We start from the raw sequence: 9,587 nt of genomic DNA on the forward strand, positions 1-9,587 counted from the left end.
GGCTCCAAGAGTAAGGAGGTAACTGTTCCACTGAGTGAGGGTAGTGTCTTGTGGGACATCACGCAGACCCCCTCTCCTATTGTCCCCACTTTGCCTGAGAGGGTGGGGGATGCAAGAGGACCCAAATCCCTGAGACCCTTTCCTTCTTCAGCTGCTATGCTTGGCTCTGGTAAGTTTGATCTACCAAAATAAGTGTACAACAGGCCCAAAAGTTGCTGTTTGGGCCCATTGTACCACCCTGGGGTCCTGGGGACTGGTTAACAGTGGATGAAGATACATCTGATAGTTGTTGTTGTTATTAAGTGCTGTCGAGTTGGTTCTGACTATAGTGACCCTGTATAGGATTTCCAAGGAGCAGCTGGTGGGTTTGAACTGCTGACCTTTTGGTTAGTAGTTCAGTGCCCATCCTACAGTGCCATACCAAGACTCTCCCGGGAGTTATCGAACCCAATTAAACCTCCTTGTGAAATTAACTCAATAGGTCAACAACAGTCTGGATCAACACAGAAACTGTAGGGTCTGGAGAAATCAGCTAATACCAAGTTAGCCCACATCAAGAGAGATGAGCAATTAATGTTGGGCGCCCACTCCTGGACAATCCGGGAAGCATGCTTTGTGTAAAGATCGAGGAGTCTGTATACTGTACAATGGGGTCTCAAAGGAGGAGATGGATGGGCTCCCACCAAGGAACTCAGGGCCAGGGACCAGCTGCCAGGAGTTTGCAGCAGCCCTACCAGGGTCCCCAAAGTGACTGAGTCTCTTTGACTTAGACAAATGCTGTTCCCTCCAGTGAACTGGAGATGAATAGAAGCCATACCTCCACCCCAACCTTTACCAGATCTCTTACTTTCGCAGGGTGAGTGGAGGCTCTAAGCCAAGACCCGAGTTCACTGGAGGAGGTGCGGGATACATGCATGTTTTGGGCCTTTAGGATACCAGTGCTCAGACACTGGCCCTGGAAAGAGGGAACTAGACACTGCTCTCCAGTCGGGGGTGTGAGGGCAGTGGCAGCCCAGCCATGCATAATCCTTCAGACCACTGCCTTGTATCGCCCCCTACTGGATGCATTGTGGGTACTCATATATTGCCTGGGCACACCCATACTTACCTTCACTCCCAAGCCCTGATGGGGAGTGCTGCTTTAGGACCATCCTGTGAGACAGATGGAAGACAGTGAACTGACCCAACTACCTAAGCCTGGCACTGCTGGCTCCCCAAAAGAATATTATGGGGCTATCTGGCGAGGAAAAGTGCGGGGTATCTCAGAATAAAAATAGAGCAAGGTTGTGATGCAGAGGATGAACTCAGCGATGTGCATGCATTTTAGGCCGTCACGTAGGAGAAGGAAAAGGAGGAATTAATCACAGTAATTATATTTCCTAAACCCTGTGGCAACTTTGGAGTCCTGGTGTGGTGCTGTGGGTTAATGCATTGGACTGCAAGGTTGGTTTGAAATGCAAGGTCAGTGGTTCATGCTCACTAGTTAGTTGCTCCTTGGAAACCCTATACAGTGTTGCTGTGAAGCAGGACAGACTTGACAGCACTTCACAACAACAACAGTGGCAATTTAAGCTCTGAGACACATTATTTTTAATTTTTTTTTTTTGGGGGGGCGATATTTCTTTGATTCATTGTTCTATGTATCATTGAGAAACTAAAAACTCTGCTAACTGACTCGGGATACAATGTTTTCTTTTACTCAAACTTCTTACTTTATAAATAGGAGTGATTTTAGATTACCCTTGTTCATGTAGAGAAATCAGATATTTGCAAACAAAATTACAAAATACCCTGAGGTCATATTCAGGCTCTCCTCCGTGTCTGGACTCCTAGGATAGCAGTTTCTAGTCTTTGTCATTGTTATCAAGTGCCATTGAATTGGTTCCAAATGATGAAGACCCTGTGTAGGGTTTCTGAGGAGCAGCTGGTGGGTTTGAACTGCTAACCTTGTGGCTCACAAACCAGTGCTGATCCTACAGTCTAGTAGCTACTGGTAACCTATGGGCTTCCTAGGCTTATAGATTTCTCTGCCTCCAGGATCATATGGCTGGTCTTTTGTGCATGTGCCCATTTCTGTATGCCCTCCTCTCTTATGTTTATGTTGGTAAGTGATGTCGAGTTGGTTCCGACTCATAAAAACTCTGTACAGGGTTTCCAAAGAACAGTTGGTAGGTTTGAACTACCAACCTTGTGCTTCGCAGTCCAGTGCTGATCCTACAGCGCCACTCCAGGACATTGAAAAACAAAAAAAAAAGACAAAATACAGATCAAGTCTACTGCCATGGTGTAGATTCAGACCCTGTGTAGGGTTTCTGAGGCTGTAACCTTTACCACAGCAGAAAGCCCCCTCATTCTCCTGTGAAGCAGACCCCTACCCTTACTCTGCTGTGACCTCATTGATAACATTCTAAAAAAGAGAGAAAAAAGAAAGTTCTATATCCCCCAAACAAGGTCACACTCATAGGCACAGGGTTTAAGAATCCAACATACCTTTTTGAGTCTGCGCAGGTTTTCAGTGGTTGATTTTTCAGAAGCAGGCTGCCAGGCCTTTCTTGCAAGGTACCTCTGGGCAGATTAGAACCTCCAACCTTCCAGGTGGCAGCTTAGCGCATTAATCATCCGCATTCCCTATGGACTCCATTTCTAGGGGAGGGGAGCACATTCAATCCCTAACAGGAACTGTCTACCTTTTCCACTATGTCTGGACTCTTGGTGCGGCACTGTAAGATAAGCACTGGAATGCTAAATGACAAGGTTGACAGTTCAAACCCACCAGTTGCTCTTTGGAAACTGTATAAGGGTCACTATAAGTTCAAACAGACTCAACAGCACTCATCAACAACAACCTGTCTTAGTTCTGTGGTCTTCCATTTCTAGAATACACCGTGCCTTTCCCAGTATCTTTCTGAATGGGCAGTCTTTGCCTGTATTTTGTCTCCTGTCATGGTGACCTCATTGTAGTCCAGCGTCCTCTCAATCTGCGATTGTGGAAGGGGTAGTGAGGTGGGCTCCCGGTATAACGCTGAGCACAGCAGACAGCAGACAGATGAGGCAGGGCAAGTACCAGACTCCAGCCCGTGGTGCTTCGGTCAATAATTGAGTAAGGGCGGATTTGGGGATAGAAGACTTCAGGACACTGTTTATCCACCGGGTTGACAACGGTGGCTGCACATTCCTAAGTGTCACTAACTAGTTATATGACCTTGAGCAAGTTAGTCCTTGGGACGCAGGGTCTCCTTTGGACCATGAAAGGGTTTGCCGAGCGGTCCTTCCGAGGCCCCCAGCTGTAATGTCTCTAGTAAATGATTCAGCGTCAGGTGTGCACTTTACTTTCTGCGTGGAGAATTTCCATGACTTTGGAAGCTTTTGTGATTTCAAAGCTGACTTTGGTTGCTGGGAATCCAGGCTGCTTCTCGTGGGCTTGTTATATTGATACGTTTTTCATTTCCCTTAAAGACTTTGATGGGCATTTCCAGTGAGAGCGTGGCAAAAATAAAATCCTGCTTTCTCTTCTCACGTTTTTTTCATCTTCATCCTTTGTCAGTGGAAATATTGCTGTTTGTCACTTCAACACTTTGCTGTGACACTTGACTCCTTGCTAGGGGTCTTTGAAGTTCCTCTCAGACTGAAGGCCTTTGCTCATCATTCTCCAGGGATGTTCCTTTTTGCCAAAAAAAGAGATAAGGTGAGGCTGTTTAAGGCTTAAGCAGGTCTCCAGGCAGTCTCCTTGTCTTTCTACTAAAAAGAGCGACATTCAGTTAGGGGACTAAGACTTGGAGAGGAAACTGCTGCGGAGCTCCGTGGCTCGTGCTGCTCCATTGTTGTCATCTGCTGTGAGCTGGCTTCTGGGAGAGTGGACCCATGTCCTCTTGCTGGACAGTCTCAGTAACCCAGCAACCCCCCGCTCCCCGGTGTGGGGACAGCTGACCTGGCTACCCCTTCCAGAGGAGCAGTGTAGGTGACAAGCATGGAATGAAGCTGTCATCTGTGAGAAGAGAGACCTCGATTACCCAACAGGCTATCTGACTTTCCTGGAGCCTTGGTGTGGCATTGCAGGGTAATGCTCTAGACCACAAGGTTGGTTTGAACTACAGGGTCAATGGTTCAAACCCACCATCCTCTCCTCGGAAACCCTATACAGGGTCACTACGAGTCGGAACTGAATCAACATTTAACAATAACATACAACTTTACAGAAGGTGAATAAAGAAAGATTTTTGGTTATCTCTACTGAGTTTATTTTCCCCAAATCCCAAACCTGGGGGTGTGAGGGTGGGCGAGGGAGAGGACAGTACAAGTGCTATTTTTGAGACAAACTGGTTTGAAAGCAAATTTGTTCAAGAAACCTCAGTACTTCTGATACTTCTGCTATCCAGGGAAGGTTGGAGTCAGATTGATTTTCAGACAGAAATATTAGCATGAGTGGGAGGGATACAGCCATTCTGTTATTGTTAACCAAGCCAGATCCACAGCCATCAAGTGAGTTCCGATACATAACCACCCTACAGGACAGAAAAGAATTGCTCCTTAGGATTTCTGAGACTATAACTCTTTAGGGAAACAGACCGTCTCATCTTTCTCCCACAGAGTGAGTGGCTGGTGGTTTTGAACCTCTGACCTTTGGGTTAGCAGCTCAGTGCTTAACCAATGCTTCTTGACAAAGTTGTTAAGAGGCATTTATGGGAAATTCATAGAGATTCAATATTTGAATGTTGTTGTTGTTAAGTGCTGTCGAGTCGGTTTCGACCCATAGCGACCCTGAATAGGGTTTCCGAGGCTCTAAATCTTTACGGGAGCAGATCGCCTCATCTTTCTCCCGCAGAGCAGCTGGTAGTTTCGAACTGCTGACCTTCCGGTTCGCAGCCCGATTCGTAACCACTACGCTACCAGAGCTCCTAGGGATGCGCTTTAGGTTAGTCTCAGGGTCTCCCTTGTTTTATGGAATCTAAGTGTAGTGGTTACGAATCGGGCTGCGAACTTTAAGGTCAGCAGTTTGAAACTACCAGCTGTTTCACCAGAGAAAGATGAGGCTTTCCGCTCATGTAAAGATTTACAGCCTCGGAAACGCTATATAGGGTCGCTATGAGTCAGAACCAAGTCCACGGCACATAGCCACCAACCACCACCATCAAGACCCAGAAAGTCTGCATAGCACACCCACATCCAGCTCATCGGCATGCAGTTTAGTAAATGTTACTTTAAATTAAACAGCCCAGTAGCACAAATCTGGTTAGGTGCAGTCCTGAACTGCGGATCTGGGGAGAAGAATGGGAGGTAATGGGCCCCTACTGAAGAAGCATTGAATTGTGCGGTATTTCCCCACACTTGGTTCTCAACCTTGTTCTGAGTGCTGAGACTCCGACCACTGGATGCAGTAACAGAGTGATTTTTGCCATCTGTCTATTTTCATCGTCCACCGAGGTACAATGGTCCCTGGGTGGCACAAACATGTTGTTCTTGGTTAGTAACTGAATAGTTGGCAGTATGAACCCAGTCAGAGGGGCCATCCAAGAAAGGGCCTGAAGAGCTGCTTCTGTAAAGATTACAGTCAAGAAACCCCCATGGAGCCTTTCTATTCAGTAACACAGGGCTGAAATGGTCTCCATGGCAACTGGTAAACAAAGACACCCAAGAGAGACCTCTGCAAATCCAACCAATGGGCAAACCTACCTGGTCCACAATTCCTTTGCATTTTGGTGGGTTCAACGTTGTTGTTGTTAGGTGCCATCTAGTCAGTACTAACTCATAGTGACCCTATGCACAACGGAACGAAACACTCCCTGGTCCTGGGCCAACATTACCATTGCTGCCACGCCTGAGCCCACTGATGCTGTCACTTTGCCAATCCATCTCACTGGGGGTCTTCCTCTTTTTCTCTTACCCTCCACCTTACCAAACATGATATCCTTCTCCAGCGACTGGTCTCTCCTGACAATATGCCCTAAGTATGAGAGACAAAGTTTGGCCATCCTGGCCTCCAAGGAGCACTCTGGCTATACTTCTTCTAACACAGATGTGTTGGTTCTTTAGACAGCCCATGGCACTTTCAATATTTTCTTCCAACATGATATCCTGGAGAAGGATATCATGTTTGGTAACTCAAATGCATCAATTCTTCTATGGTCTTCCTTATTCACTGTCCAGCTTTCGCATGCATATGAGGTTATTGAAAATACCATGGCTTGGGTCAGACGCACCTTAGTCCTCAAGCTGACATCTATGCTCTTCAACACTTTAAAAAGATCTTGTGCAGCAGATTTGCCTAATGCAATACGTCGTTTGATTTCTTGACCGCTGCCTCCGTGAGTGTTAATAGTTGATCCAAGAAGAATGAAGTCCTTGACAACTTCAATCTTTTCTCTGTTGATAAGAATGTTGTTTATTGGTCCAGTAGTGAGGATGTTTGTTTTCTTGACATTGAGATGCAATCCATACTGAAGGCTGTGCTCTTTGATCTTCATTAGTAAATATTTTAAGTCCTCTTCATTTTCTGCAAGCAAGGTTGTATCATCTGCATATTACAGATTGTTAATGGGTCTTCCTCCAATCCTGCTACCACATTTTTCTGCATAGAACCCAGCTTCTCAGATTGTTTGCTCAGCATACAGGTTGAATAAGTATGGCAAAAGAATACAACCTTGTCACACACCTTTCTTAATTTTAAAACATTCAGTGTTCGAAGGTTGTTTTTAAACAACTGCCTCTTGGGCATGTACAGATTCCTCATGAGCACAATTAAGTGTTCTGGAATACTCATACTTTGCAATGTTCTCCATAGCTTGTCATGATCCACACAATTGAAAGCCTTTGAGTAGTCAATAAAGCATAGATAAACATCTTTTTGATATTCTCTACTTGCAGCTAAGATCCATCGGGCATCAGCAATGATATCCCTCATTCCACATCCTCTTCTGAGTCCAGTGTGAACCTCTGGAATGTATGGTTGCAGCCGTTTCTGTATTACCTTTAGTAAAACTTTATTCTCATGGGATATCAAAGATAATGTTAGATGATTTCCGTATTCTGTCGGGTCATCTCTCTTTGGAATGGGCACAAATACGGATCTCTTCCAATCAGTAGGCCAGATAGTTGTCTTCCAAATTTCTTGGCATACATGAGTGAGTGCCTCCTGTGCCACCTGACTTTCTTGAAAGATTTCCATTTTTATTCCATCAATTCATGAAGCCTTGTTCTTTGCCAATTCCTTCAATGCACCTTGGACTTCTTCCTTCAGTATCATTGGCTCTTGATTATATGTTAACTTTTGAAACAATTAAACATCAACCATTTCATTTTGGTAAAGAGACTGTGTGTATTACTTCCATCTTCTTTTGATGCTTTCTGCATCATTTGCCCAGAGAATTCTTCAATAATGAAAGTCGAGGCTTGAATTTTTTCTTCAGTTTCCCCAGCTTGAGAACTGCTGAGCGTGTTCTTCCATTTTGGTTTTCTGACTTCAGATCTTTGCATATTTTGTTGTAATATTTGAGTTTATCTTCTCGAGCTGACCTTTAAGTTTTTTTTGTTCAGCTCTTGGACCTCCTCATTTCTTCCATTTGTTTTAGCATCTCTATGCCGGAGGGCAAATTTCAGTGTCTCTTCTGACATCCACTTTCATCTTTTCCTTCTTTCTTGTCTTCTTAATGACTTTTTGCTTTCTTCATATATGATGTTCTTGATGTTATCCCACAATTCTCTGGCCTTTGGTCTTTAGTGTTTAATGTATCAGATCTGTTCTTTAGATGATCTCTAAAGTCAGGTGGGATATATTCAAGGTCATACTTTGGCTCTTGTGGACTTGTTTTCATTTTCTTCAGCTTCAGTTTGAATTTGTATATAAGTAATTGATGGTCTGTTCCACAGTCTGCCCCAGCCTTGTTTTTTTTTTCTGTAACAGGAAGCTTTATTGTTTTCATTTGGTCCAGGCTTTGGAGCAAAGGGGCTCCAGGGTGTTGACTCTGCTGCCTCTGTGGCTGGAGAGCGAGGTTCAGGCAGAAGGTCTGCGAAGAGCAGGACAATGCTGAAGGCCCTTCACAGGTTGTAGGGCTCCATAGGCTCTTCCTAGTCATGATTGAGAGTGAGCGTCTTGAAGAGGTATTCACCCAGCCCTGTCTGGGGACTGGCCATCCTACGGAGTTTGGTCAAATGGTTGCCCATCTTCTTTATAATTTTTCACCTCCTTGTTGAGGAAATGATTCTCCAGAAAGTCACAGAGGTGGGGATCTGTGTGGGTAGCAACCACAGTGTGCAGACCAGGAGAGACTGGTTCAGGTTCTTCTCCAGGGCCAGGGCAGCTTCCATGGTGTTCAGGGTTCTTCCCCCACTCATCTTGGGAGGGCTTCTGCACATCCTGGAAGAGTGTGTGACCACCACGCTGGTTTTGCAGTTTCAAGAGATGCTCAGCACCCTGGCGCTTCTCCTTTGCCAACTCATGGAAGAAGTGCCCCACACCTTCCAAGGGCCGCATCATCATGATCAAAATAGAAGCCCAGAGAGAGGTAGGTGTAAAAGGCCCGCAGATGCAGATTAACCAGACGGTTGATGATGGCCTCCACTTCAGAGGAATAATTCTGACAGATTTGAGAGTTCATGGTTGGTCGAAGATTTGTTGCTAACCACACACACGCACAATAAAACGGTGTTTAGCTGGTCCCGGTAACAGGAAATGCTCAAGAAGATGGTCCTGGAGAAGAGATTGTGCCCAAAGAAGTTGTTAGAGGTGTTCCGAGGCTGGAGGTGGGGGAGTCCCCGGATCTGTTCCATCCAAACACTATTGAAGCAAGACACAGATCCACGGACTGCAGCACGAACTTCCCCGGCCTTGTTTTCACTGATGATATGGAGCTTTTCCATCGTCTCTTTCCACAGATGTAGTCAATTTGATTTCTGTGTATATCTGGTGAGGTCCATGTGTATAATCGTCTCTTATGCTGTCTAAAGAAGGTATTTGAAATGAACAAATCATTGGTTTTGCAGAATTCTATCATGCATTCTCCAGCATCATTTCTATCACCAAGGCCATATTTTCCAACTACTGATCCTTCCTCTTTGTTTCCAACCTTTGCATTCCAATACTAGTAATGATCAATACATTTTGATTGCCTGTTTGATCAATTTCAAATTGAAGAAGTTGGTAGAATTCTTCTATTTCATCCTCACTGGTTTTAGTGTTTGGTGTGTAAATTTGAATAATAGTGGTATTAAGAGGGCTTCCCTGTTGTTGTTCTTATGTGCCATGGAGTCAGTTCTGACTCATAGCGACCCTGAATAGGGTTTCTGAGGCTGTAAATCTTTACAGGAGCAGAAAGCCTCATCTCTCTCCTGCAGAACAGCTTGTAGTTTTGAACTGCTGACCCTGAGGTTAACAGCCCGATTCGTAACCACTACGCTTCCAGAGCTCCTTGGGCTTCCCTGTAGGCGCATGGATATTATCCTATCACAGACAGCATTGTACTTCATGACTGATCTGGATATGTTCTTTTTGACAGTGAATGCAACACCATTCCTCTTCAATGTGTCATTTCCAGCATAGTAAACCATGTGGTTGTCAGATTCAAAATGGCCTATACCAGTCCATTTCAGCTCAC

The 9,587-nt window shown here is 45.1% G+C and overlaps 1 pseudogene; it reads right to left on the bottom strand.

Annotated features, from left to right (window-relative positions):
* Positions 1–8,061: 8,061 nt before the first annotated feature.
* LOC102836399 lies at positions 8,062–8,591 on the bottom strand (annotated as a pseudogene).
* Positions 8,592–9,587: the final 996 nt, after the last annotated feature.

The sequence above is a fragment of the Chrysochloris asiatica genome, unplaced genomic scaffold (assembly GCF_000296735.1).
Source record: "Chrysochloris asiatica unplaced genomic scaffold, ChrAsi1.0 scaffold00021, whole genome shotgun sequence".
NCBI lineage: Eukaryota > Metazoa > Chordata > Mammalia > Afrosoricida > Chrysochloridae > Chrysochloris > Chrysochloris asiatica.